The sequence below is a fragment of the Alligator mississippiensis genome, chromosome 13, assembly GCF_030867095.1.
Source record: "Alligator mississippiensis isolate rAllMis1 chromosome 13, rAllMis1, whole genome shotgun sequence".
NCBI classification, from domain to species: domain Eukaryota; kingdom Metazoa; phylum Chordata; order Crocodylia; family Alligatoridae; genus Alligator; species Alligator mississippiensis.
In genome coordinates this window covers 56,285,231-56,296,289 of record NC_081836.1, presented here as the reverse complement: position 1 = coordinate 56,296,289, position 11,059 = coordinate 56,285,231, and the positions used below count along the sequence as shown (strand labels likewise).

The window sequence follows — 11,059 nt, the reverse complement described above, 5'->3', positions numbered from 1 at the left end:
TGTTTGCTCTGGTTTGTAGTCTGATGCAAGACAGAATTTAACAACTGGCGGTTTGTCTGCAGCCTGCGACTTCCCTGGGGTCTCTTACCTCTCCTGGGAGACAATCGATTCGGCAGAGTTAAGTACAAATCCTTATGTATTTGGTGAAAGGAGGCAGCGTAACTGCTATGAATTCTTATTCTGTTTCAGTGCATTTTGTGCCCCAAAGAGCAAACTGCAGTGGTAAGTAGCAGGGATCCAGGCTGTAGCATTGACCCATAGGCAAAAGGCAAAACTCATAGTAGTATTGGTCCATAGGCAAAAGGCAAAACTCGTAGTAGTATTGGTCCATAAGCAAAAAGAATAAAAACTCACAGCAGAGGTGGCATCTCTCATTAGACCATTTAGATATTTGCAAAAAAAAAAAAAAAAGTCTTTATTTGCAAGCTTTTGGGCAGAAGCGCCCTTCATCAAGCATAGGAGATTGCAAAGATTGTCTAAGTTCTCCTAGACAGAAGATTGCAACGATTGTAAAAGTTTCTAATTTGGAGATCTTTTACAGTCTTTGCAGTCTCCTATGCTTAATGAAAGGCGCCTCTGCCCAAAAGCTTGCAAATAAAGACCTTTTTTTGCAACTATCTAATTAGTCTAATAAAAGATATCACCTCTGCTATAAGCTTCGATTGGTAAGTAGCAGCGCACGAGGGTCCTTAGCAGCCAAGACAGGAGAAACGGGACTCTTTTGACAATGGTTTGAGTCATCCACAAGGACCAAGCGTGAGACCCAGTTTTAAAGCACATCATTTCAGTTTATGGGTTCAATCCATGCGCTGGTAGAAGTCGTGGGGTTGGTGCCTTGGCCTGTGGGTCATTTGTTAGGTTTATATGGTGCCTCAAGCCAAAGAAATATTATAATGGCTTAGTGAGCCAATGCAAGCGGCTGAGCAAACATGGGCGTGCAAGACCCTTCAGTCCCTTACGGTGTTGGGAGCATCGCAGGGTGAGGCCAGGAGAACCGCTCCAGGGAAGTGGGGAGCTGGGCTGAGCGTTTCCTTTTGCTCTTTCCTCCCTAAGCTGAAATGGAAACTCCTGCAGATGGGATGGATCTGCTCGGCGTGGCAGGGCCCCCACGATGCGCTGGAGTTGCAATGAAACGCTGCTTTCTCTAGCAGGGGAGTGATGCCTACCCACAAAAGCCTCTCCGAGGCCCAGGTGTGGAGGTGATGGGGTCTAAACTGAAAGATCAGTGCCCTTTCCCCTTCTGGTTCAGAAACCCTGTCCTCTTGCAGCGGGGTTTCACGACCCTGCAGGTGCCAGCAGGGGAAGGAGACCATTTGTTTGCTCTTCCGTGTCCTTCAGGTGTTTCGATTTACTCCTACGCACACGTCTTTGCCTGTTGAACCCTGTGTGTGTCAATCCACAGCCCATTTTTGATTTTGTAAAGCCTTCCTCTTTAATTAAAAAAATCCCCAAACCCTAAATGTTGCCATTCAAACCCAGCCGGTAAATCCTCCTAAAACGTGACTAGTCAACCACTCCTTTTGAGTGATGTGACAAGTTATTTTTAAGCGCCGGTGAGTCAGTCCACAGGGATGGTGCAGGAGAGGGATATTCTGAAATAAAAGCATTTGATATGCAAACATATTTCCAATATTTTTTTTAACAGTGACTCAGCCCATGGGTCATATCATAAATGCTGGTATGGGCCCGTTTCTGATGGCAGCACTCACATACGTTGGCAAGAAGAAATCAGATGCAATGAAACCTATTTTTTACCTTGCCCTCCTGAATATCACACGTCAGGCTCCCCAGTGCTCTCCCTGGGAGTAGATCTGAAACAAATTCCTCCTTGATCTAGAAATATTATAAGCATTATAATGGGGCTTATTTAATCTGGGGAAGAGAAGACGGGAGATTTAATTACAGCCTTCAACTCCCTGAAGGGGGGTTCAAAAGAGGATGGAGCTGGGCTGTCCTCAGTGGTGACAAAGGAGCAATGGGCTCAGGTTGCCGCAAAGGAAGTTGAAGTTAGATATTAGGAAGACCTTTCTCACTAGGAGGGTAGTGAAGGCTACCCAGAGAGGAGGTCCACTCTCCATCCTTGGAGGTTTTTAAGACCCGGCTAGACCAAACCTTGGCTGGGATGATGTAGTTGGGGCTGGTCCTGCTTGGAGCAGGGGGGTGGACTCAGTGTGACCTCCTGAGCTCCCTCCCAACCTGAATTTTCTATGAATCTACAATTAGAAGGATTTCCTATTCCAACAAGCTGCTTTTAGTGCCTTGAACCTTTTGCTGGTGAGTTAGAGCAACAGGTGCGATCTTTAAAACAAAGGAAGCAAATATAACATGATTTTCCCCCTTAGAGATAAAAGGAATAACGTGAGCGTTGAGTACAGTAGCCTGGATGAAAGATGCTGCAATGACTTTCTGCTGACATGTACAAATGCAATCTTAACCATTAACTTTAACGACCTGCAATTATGCGAGGGGGAAAAAGGGGGAGGGATCTAATTTATTGTAATTACCTTAATTGCAATCTAGCGGTCTCATTTGATGCTGCTGGCTTTGCAGTCAGGTGGGGGAAAAAATAGAAAGAAAAAGATGAGAAGTGAAACAGTAGCAGAGACTTGACTTCCCCCAAGGCAATGATGTAAAATCAGATCACCTGGGGATCCTATGAAGTGTCTTTGCAGGAATTGACGGTGAGCAATATTCTTCAACATGGCTTTGAAATCACTTATTGCTAGCTAGGGGTCATGAAGCTTTCAGCCATAGCAGGAAGAATTAGTGCAGCTTGGTCCTAAACTGGATTGTAACCACTGCTGTTGCCGCTACCACAGATTTCTTTCACCATTTCTTCATTGACCACATGCAGCCGATGGACCAGAGGTTGCTGCCTCCTGCTATAGCTGTATCTTCCTAACCCAAACCAAAAATAATGTACCCCCTGCCCCAACTTTTGCTGGAATATTCTTTAAATCTGACACTAGCAATGTTTGTCGGGATGAATGCTTGCTTCACAGCTCTCTTTAACCTTATCAGCCCCACTTTCCAAGACATTGAGCACTGATCCACATTTGCAGACACAAAATGGTTTGTTTCACCCAACATCATTCCCCTGACCCAAATGTTTCCTAATTGTCACTAATGCTTATGGTGGATCAAATGCAAAACGAACCTTGTTTTTCTGATTTTTCTTTCACCCGGCTGGAAAGTTTGAAACACAACAAAGTGCTGTGGATCAAATTTGACCGGTCCCTTCTCTTCCCCAGGCTCCATGTTCCCCATTGGTATAAGGGGGACGATAAATTCATGCCCTACAGATGTGCTGTGAGTATGAACTCCTTGATGGCTGCAATGCACTTGAAGCATTTCAGTTGGGGGCTCAGTTGTATACCAGCAGACTGCATTTTTGCTACTAATCTGCAGAAAACAAGCTGGAGAGGAAGCAGTATTGAGACTGGAAATTCAGGCACCTGGCCTAAGCCTTACGGAGGGGGGTAAGTGTATATTTTTTAATAGCTTCAACCATTGGCAAACACTTTGCTGCAGTGGCTCAGCAAAGTTTATACTGGCAACAGGCATAGCCTTTCACACCTGTCTGCTGTACGAATCATTGCTGAGTTGAGTTTGGGCTACGCTCCCAAACTACGAGCTATGTTGAACTCTCGGCAAGCTTTGCTTTTGATTTCAGGCAACGGTTTCATTGCTGCTAATAGAGGGAAGCCTTGTACGGGGGTCGGAGCACATGGAGGGGTGATAATCTCCAACTTTTCACATGTGCCTTGCGGGGATGAACGTGCAGGGAATTGCAAAGTCCGGCATATTGTTACAGGCACCTTCCTCCCCCCACAAAAGCATTTTTGCTTTTGATGAGACAAGCATTTATTTGCTTTTTGCCCTTTTCCTCGAGTTCTGACAAATGCTGGAGCCGTAACTCAAAGGGCAAACGGGTAAGGGCTTTGCTCCTTCAGGAGCCCTTAGAAACACACCACCTTCTCCAGGACAAGCTGACGGCTTTTGGTGAATCAGACTAAAAATCAAATCCCAAATGCTAAACATTGCACAACAGGAGAGACCAGAAATGACCCAGAGCCCCCGTTGGCAGTGTTCCCAAGACATATTTTGCAGTTTTAAGACTGAGATTCACTTTGGACAAAAACCCAAACCTTGGTGGCTTAACAAAAGCAAACCGAACAGGGCTAGCCACCCTAATGTTTCTTATGGGATTTCCCAGCGAAGGCCAGAGGATCACCTATTGGTACAAATTGGCCTAGAGCAATTAATGTCAGTGGAGATGATGCTGTCTGGGTTGCCCCAGATATTCTGATTAAACCAGGGAGTTAACAGACAGGTCCGTCTCAACCCACTCACAGGAAGGATAAATCCAGATCTAGATGCAATGGCTTGTATCAGGGATGGAAGGGACATCACAAAGGCTCCAGTCCTGCACTCAGGCACGAATCCAGATTTTCTCTCCTCCTTTGCTTAGTCTATGCAGTAAGGGTCCGCTCCCCTTGCTGGTTAGAGCAGCCATCTTCTGATGGAAATGGTTCCCTATGGTTTGCCCTTGAGGCATCCAAAACTGAGGTCCCCTATGTACAAACACAGGACAGCAGATGATTTCTGCCTTCAAAATGTAGCATTTACATAAGCAAGATGGATGTAAGGTAGGAAAAAAATTATAACTCACAACCAGAGCAAACTATAGGATGGAAGCAGAAGAATAGCCGGACCCCGGTGCACTCCAGCCATAGCCCAGTATCCCTCTCAGACCACCCGCTACCCCAGGACCTACAACACCGAAGATACAGGCCTTCTCTAACTGGAAAGTGCAGGTCTTGGGGCCACCAGTGTACTAATGAGAAGACAGGAGCATATGGATATCATTTGATTAATAATTCAAAACTATTGCCCATTAAACAAGCGTCTTGGGTTTGCCTTCAGGGAAGTGCAATGGGCAGTTGCATTGTTTCTGCATTAATAAGAAAAAGGCAGAATGAAAGCAAACCATTGTCTGGCAAAAATACGCATAAATCGTGTCATGGCAAGGGAGCACCGGCAAGGAAGCAGAGCAGCAGATCAGGCAGGGAGCAAAAAGCAGAGCGGCAGATCCACAAAGATGTGGGGATTGGAGTGGCTCTCGGGGAAGGTGCAGGGGATCATTTGACAAGGAGGTGCCCCCCACCGATGTAAGGGGTTGAAAGGGAAGGATTGTCTCCACCGTCCTGAGGTCAGGGCATCCTCCGGGAAACTTTCCATTAACTAGTCGCTATTTGTAGCATCTCGAGGGTGAGATCGCGACTCTATTACGCTTGACACTGTATGCTTGTCTGAGAAGAGGTGCACCCTGCCCTTAAATGCTGAATAAATAAGGCAGACAAAGAGAAGGAAGAAAGGCCTAATGACTATGCCTATTATACAGAGGGAGAAATGAGGAACCGGGAGATTAAGTGACATGCCTTTACCGCAAGGCAATTCTCTCTTCATTCATTATTGTTTATTGTCTCCTCCATCGTGGTGACCGTGCCTCTGCCCGAAGGCAGCTGGGTGTAGCTCTGCGTGAGCCAACTCCCTTCCACGCACCAGTGAGAGGGACCCACTAGACATCTGGACACAAAGGACTTCCCTCCATCATCATGGTGCTGTGTAAGTGGTCAGCTATTACAGATGTTGGATGAAAACCGTGCACAGGTGGGTAGATATATGAGAACTATATAGCACTATCTTCCTTTTTTTCTACCAGAAAGATTTGTCTTGCATTTTCTGCTGCTGTTAGTATTGCACCCGCTGGATATGAAGTCCCACTTGTAGAGGAAAGGATGGGTCCAGTGCTTCAGTGAAAGAGCTAGCACCCCTAGGCCATTGGTTCGCATTAACACCAGCCCCAACTGCACTAGCAAAGTTACCACCAACAGAGAAGTGTGCAGGGACATCAGGTCTCTGCCCAGGTCACACTGACTGGACAACTGGTCATCTCACAAATTTCCACTAATGGGTAGCTGTAAAGGTGAACTCTCTCTCGTTTCAAGTAAGGATGAAGCTTAACTAACTGCTCCGGCAACTCACCCTGACCAGGCCAGTAGCTTGAGTGCCAAACTGTGGCTGGCAGTCCAGAAGTCATGAGTTTGAGGCCCTGCACCACCTCTTTCTCTGCAGAAAAGGACCTGGGGGTTACATTGAACAATAAACTGAATATAAGCCAACAGTGTGCTCTCATTGCCAAGAAGACTAATGGCATCCTGGGCTGCACTGGGAGAAGTGTTGCCAGCAGATCCAGGGCAGTGATTCTTCCTCTATTCAGCACTGGGGAGGCCACATCTGGAGTGCTGTGTCCAATTTTGGGCCCCCCACTGCAGAAAGGAGGTGGACAAATTGGAGAGAGTCCAGCGGAGGACAATGCAAATGGTTGTGGGGCTGGGGGACGGGACTAATGAGGAGAGGCTGAGGGAACTGGGTGGATTTAGTCTGGAGAAGAGAAGACTGAAGGGGATTGAATAGCAGCTTTCAACTGCAAAGAGGATGGAGCTGGGTTGGTCTCGGTGGGGGCAGACGACAGGACAAGGAGCAATGGGCTCAAGCTGCAGCAAGGGGAGTTAAGGTTGGATATTAGGAAAAACTTTCCCTCTAGGAGGGTGGTGAAGCACTGGAACAAGTTACCTAGAAAGATGGTGCAGTCTCCATCCTTGGAGGTTTTTAAGATCCGGCTAGACAAAGTCTTGTCTGGGACGATGTAGTTGGTGCTGGGCCTGCTTGGAGCAGGGGGCTGGACTAGATGTGACCTCCTGAGCTCCCCTCCAACCCAAATTTTCTCTGATTCTGTATTGAGGGAAACTTCCAGTGCTGCTCTTTGGATAAGTAGAAGACTTCTTTCTCCAGGAATTTTAGCGTGAAAACTTTCCGGAGCACAAAAAACTACGAGGAACAGGAAAAATAAATCCCTTGCCACGTTTATTATTTTCCATTTAGCCAAAAGCTAACCTTTGGGGAAGTCGCAGTACTTCCATGTCTGGCACAGCTGGGGGTGGTGAGGTAAGTCCCTTTCAGAAAAGATGTAACCCAAGGTGCTGGCCAACACCGAGACAAACCAGCCAGAGTGAGAATAAAAGAGCTATATAATAAAAAAGAGAAAGTGTTGCATGCATAGTTTATCTACATGCCATTGCACGCTGGGGACGGGCAGCAGCGAGACCGACATTCCTGTCTCCTTGAAGCTTTCCACAGAAACTTATTGAGAAAAAAACAATGAGATCAGCTCTGCAGAGGGACAACATTGCCCTTAAACGTTGCCCCGTCTCAGTGCTTTACAGCAACGGCTGCCTTTATTTGACCTAGTAGAAGTGTTTGACACACGCTTGCTCCCGGGCTGAGATCTAACAAAATACCGGGCGCAGATTTTTCCAGATCCCGCCCCATCCCGTTTGGGAATTGGGAAAGGTGAGTGAGCAGCCGAATGGACCCCCTCGACTATAAGTGATCAGACCCACAGTGATGGGCAGAGAGTATCTCACCCTTGAGAAACTCGAGTTGTTGGCACGTTATCCTATTGACACCTTCCAGTGATTTAGAGAAGAAGAAGAAACAATCAACCAGCATCTTCCAGCACAATTGCATCGGACTGCCTTTGCCGTGCTATAGACCAGCCAAGTAGTAGCATTGCTAATAATATCTACACTGATCCATCCTCCGAAGGATATTGCCTGCATAATGTACCACTAACAAACCGCTTTGAGAAGCTACCACTTCCCTCATAGTTTGCTAAAAGTGCGGGTGATTGACCCAAAGAATCAGAAACTGGACTTCAAAGGCACATGCATTCTTGGGGACCATGCTCTCTCTTAACCAAAGTACGTTATATTATTTATTACTTACCTATGGGTAACGCTTGCGATGACTTCCCCTCCTTTCACCTTCCTATTTGTGCCGGCAGGTAAAAATAACCCCTTGAAAGGGAAAACCTCGGTGAGATCATGTTACAGAAATACAAGAAAGGTGAACCCCAGTTTTCAATCAGATGCTCTGTGCCAACAAGAGGTTTCTGACTCTGCAGCTTCAGGTATATTTTCAATTTGACCCAAGACTAATCAATGAGCGGTGTGTCCATCTTATGTTCTGCCCTGCAAAGGTCCTAGCACAGCTGGAAGGATATCGTTTCATTTGCTCATTTTTGCAATTATTTAACCTGGATGGTGAAACTGGTTTGGCTACTTTCTGCTCCTTGTCCTTGTGCACCTGTTGAATGTTACTATTCAAGTCTAAAGGGAGCGTTTGCCAAAAAAAGACGAGAAGGAGAATAAAACCTAGCTCTGCATCACCAAGTCCCTGAGACTGCTCTCACAAAGCCTGCAACTACCTGCTGTCTCTACAGGGGTGTTAAGAAAGCCACTTCCACGGAGCAAACAGTGGGGTGATGATGGCAAACACAGACCTTTTTTGAGCTAATGCTAACCTCGTGCAGCAGGCACCAACCTTTTTGGTGCATGCATGCCATAAATTAGCCTTGCATCCTCCTCCAGCTCCACTCCTATCCCTTTCCCTGGCCTGATCTGCTGCTCTGCTTTCTGCTCCCAGCTCTGTGCTGCTCTGCTTTCTGCTTGCTGCCTTGTCTGCTGCTGGGCTGCCTTTTCCTTTGCTGATCTGCCATGTGCCATGCAGAAAGGCTGCCCATACCACTTGTGCCCCAGATCTAGCCAGCTTGGATACTGGGAGCAGTGAAGCTGGCACGGCACAGGCTTCGGTGCAGCATGCACAGCATCGACCAGTGCACATCCAGCAGTTGCAAACCATACCTCTGTGGCTTCACTGCTAGCTGTTATCCCTATTTCCAGGTGATAAAATCATGCCTTTCTCCTGCATCACCTAGGTCACAGCCTGGAACAAGCCACGTGGAGATGGATGCCCCTCGACCCCAATCAGACTGATATTGGGAAAAAATAAAACAACACTGTGATTTTAACTGCAAGCAAGCACATCGACTCCACTTCACTCAGGCTATTTAATGTCACGAGCTTTTTATTTTATTTTTTTTAAAGGGGACATTTTAATCATTCCTGCCTAGGTTTCACCTTTTGCTTGTGAAAGTGAGTTGTGGGTGGCTTGTCTCTAATAGTTGCCCTGGATCAGACCTCATTCCAAATCTCTCTTGAGGTCTTACAGATCAATCTGCACAAGCCATCGGGAGCCAGGCCCGAGGAGCGATGGCTAATAAACCTAAAGTGCTGGTTGTCGTCTGTCGTTGGCTTCAGTCCCAAATCGCATGCATTAGGAATGCTGAAAAAAAGAAGAAATATGTAGGAAGCCAACATTTCCACATGCCGAACGATGAGACTTTCTGCCAGGAATCCTCTTGCCAGACAACTGTTTGGACATGGTGCCATGCTTCAGTAGAGTTATATGATTCAATCCCCCCAAGGGTGTATGTTACAACTGTATCTGGCTCCTTCCAAGATAAATAGTCCATTTTCAAGACTGAAGTTTACTGTATAAATCCAGGGCACAAAAGTATACATCTCTAATTCAGAAAAAAAAAAGGCAGCGGGACGATGATTAGCCCAGGTTGTAGCTTGTGCTCAGCGTAAACACTCGTGCATCTGTAGAAAGGCGAGCCAAAGTTGAGAGGAGAATCGCTTACGCTGCATTGAGATCTTCTGTTAAACAGGAGATATTTTAGCTATTAAACACCAGCACAAGCTTATCTCGGTTAACCCTTCATGGATCTCACCTCCCGTCACAGTGTGGCTCTTTTGATTGACTGTGCTGGGAGTTGGATTGGTTTAACTTGGTGGCAAGAGATGGACCCGATCACCAGTCACTTGTGAACACCTTGGCTGAAATGAGCTACAGTTGTAGGAAGGAAGGAAGGAATTAAGAGACTGTTGTCAAAGGTGTTTTCAAGTCCCAGATGCATCAGACAAAAGGTTGTTACCTGTAGAAGCTCATGCCTGTGAATCAGGATTGAAGGGGGTACCCAGTACCCTCATCGGTTGGCTTCAGTTGGACATGGCCAACCCACCCTGTACATCTGCGTCTAGTTCAACACTTGTTTCCTGGGTGGGAGAGTGAAGCACCCCAGGGAGCTGCTCAGAAACACTCCTTGAAATAAGTGTACACGTCACCATTACTTGTACCATCCTCAGGGGTCAGGCGTAAAGTGACTTCTCTTCTTCCTTGAGGAATTACAACCCTGTTCCCCGCATACTTGACACAGTAGAAATGAAGGCTGCTGCTATTCATCTCCATCCTTCTGCACAACGCAGGCCTAGCCAGGATCTGTCATTGCCGGAGCTGCGGCATCATGCAGGAGCCACCCCCACGCAGCACATCTGGAGCGGCAATGCCGCTCCAAACACCCCGTTTGGAAATAAAGCAAAAAAATAACAATTGGTATTGGATGCAGGGGCAGCCACATCTCTAGTACCAAGAAAGGGAATGGAGCAAGGGAAGATTCGGCTAGATATTAGGAAGAATTTTCTCACTAGGAGGGTAGTAAAACACTGGAACAAGTTACCCAGAGAGGTGGTGCACTCTCCATCCTTGCAGGTTTTTAAGACTCAGGTAGACAAAGCTTTGCCTGGGATGATGTAGTTGGGGCTGGTCCTGCTTGGAGCAGGGGGTTGGACTAGATGGGACCCCCTGACATCCCTTCCAACCTGAATTTTCTATGAATCTATGATGTCCTATTCCAACAGGCTACTTTTAGTGCCTTGAACCTTTTGCTGGTGAATTAGAGCAACAGGTGTAATCTGTAAAACAAAGGAAGCAAATATAACATGATTTTCTATGATTGCATGAGAGGCACCAGACGGAGGCTGAATGAAGCCCACTAGCCCTTGGAAGCTAGCTCAAAGCAAGATCCAAGGTGAAGGAGAAACACTTCTGCCCCTCTACCTCCTGCCTGCACCAGCTCCCGCTGCTCTCAACGACGCGGCCTCCGCAGTGCTGTGCTCAGACATGCAATAACCCGATAGAAATAGCAATCCTGGCATGACGATGATTGTGGCCACGTGTCTAATAAAGGAGCCCGAGCACCATTAATTAGGGCGATACAAATAATAACCAGATTTTCATCATCATTCTGGGA

General features: G+C 46.8%; 1 long non-coding RNA gene across 2 annotated transcripts; it reads left to right on the top strand.

Annotated features, from left to right (window-relative positions):
- Window positions 1-642: 642 nt before the first annotated feature.
- On the top strand, window positions 643-9,447 carry LOC106738242 (uncharacterized). Of its 2 annotated transcripts, XR_009456283.1 has the most exons (4): window positions 643-3,309; window positions 3,409-5,673; window positions 7,910-8,035; window positions 8,843-9,447. It is a non-coding gene; the product is annotated as an uncharacterized LOC106738242 (long non-coding RNA). The 2 variants fall into 2 exon arrangements; XR_009456282.1 differs by having other exon boundaries at window positions 643-5,673.
- The last annotated feature ends 1,612 nt before the right edge of the window (window positions 9,448-11,059 follow it).